This window comes from Chiloscyllium plagiosum, chromosome 46, assembly GCF_004010195.1.
Source record: "Chiloscyllium plagiosum isolate BGI_BamShark_2017 chromosome 46, ASM401019v2, whole genome shotgun sequence".
NCBI lineage: Eukaryota > Metazoa > Chordata > Chondrichthyes > Orectolobiformes > Hemiscylliidae > Chiloscyllium > Chiloscyllium plagiosum.
Window position 1 is genome coordinate 10,649,106 of NC_057755.1, and position 1,340 is coordinate 10,650,445.

Sequence of the window (1,340 nt, forward strand, 5' to 3'; positions counted from 1 at the left end):
GTGGGATTTTTAACTGAGTGGAAGAATGCTTTAAAAAAAGGACAACATAACCCTGTTAAAGGAACAGCATCGCCTCACCACCCCCCTCTAAAAACATGAACCATCCATATCCAGAGATGGCTTCGTTTGAAAATCCCTTAATCAAAACGTGTTAGGACACTCCAACACCCGCATACATTTCATTGATTATAAGCATGCAAACATGCACTACTACATTCTTTTCCAGTCTGTTTTACTCCTGCCGCTGACAAGTCTTGACAATGCATCGGCAGTCATATTTTCTCGTCCTGCCACATGCACAATTGTTAAACTGAATGGCTGTAACAACATGCTCCACCGAAACAGTCTGGATTTTTTGTCCTTATATTTCTCCACAAACTTCAATGGGTCACGGTGAGTTTATGTGATTATCTCAGACACGTCACTCGTAGCATACACGTCAAAATGTTATAGGGCCAACACCAAGCTCAAAGTACCCTACACAACAGTCAAACATTTCTACTGAATCTGGACTGGAGCATGATCTGTTAATCTGTTAGTAATCACCTGAAATAGTAATTACTGGACTGCATTACTACCTCTCTTGGCACTGAGTGCCAGCTACGACTGTGTATTTGCCAATGACAGAAAGAAGTTCAGATGCTGGAGATCTGAAATAAGCAAAAAAAAAAACCGGAAATGGCTGGAGAATCTCGTTTCATTTTTTGAGAGAAAGCATTTCACCTCCTCCTGGCCATAACAAAAAACATTTTGTGAGACTGTTGCTCAGAAAACAACAATAATTCAGTATGGCTTATTCCCTGTGACTGTCAATTCAGTCATGATTCACATATACCTTTTCCCATACTCTGACTGTTCCGACAATGCCCAACTGGAAAACAAAGGCATATGTATTTGCTTGGAATCATTGCTCCACATTGGCTAAGCATCATAACACAGAAAAGACCCTTTGGTCCATCTAGTCTACACCAAGGAGAAGGACCAATAAAAGGATTGTCATAGAGTCATAGAGTTGTCGAGATGTACAGCACGGAAACAGACCCTTCGTTCCAACCCGTCAATGCTGACCAGATATCCCAACCCAATCTGGTCGCGCCTGCCGGCACCGGCCCATATCCCTCCAAACACTTCCTATTCATATACTCATCCAAATATCTCTTTAATGTTGCAATTGTACCAGTTTCCACGACTTCCTCTGGCAGCTCATTCTTTACATGTAAACCTTCTGCGTGAAAAAGTTGCCTCTCAGGTCTCTTTTATATCTTTCCTCTCACCTTAAACCTATGCCCTCTAGTTCTGGACTCCCGGCCCCCCAGGGAAAAGACTTTGTCTTTTTATCC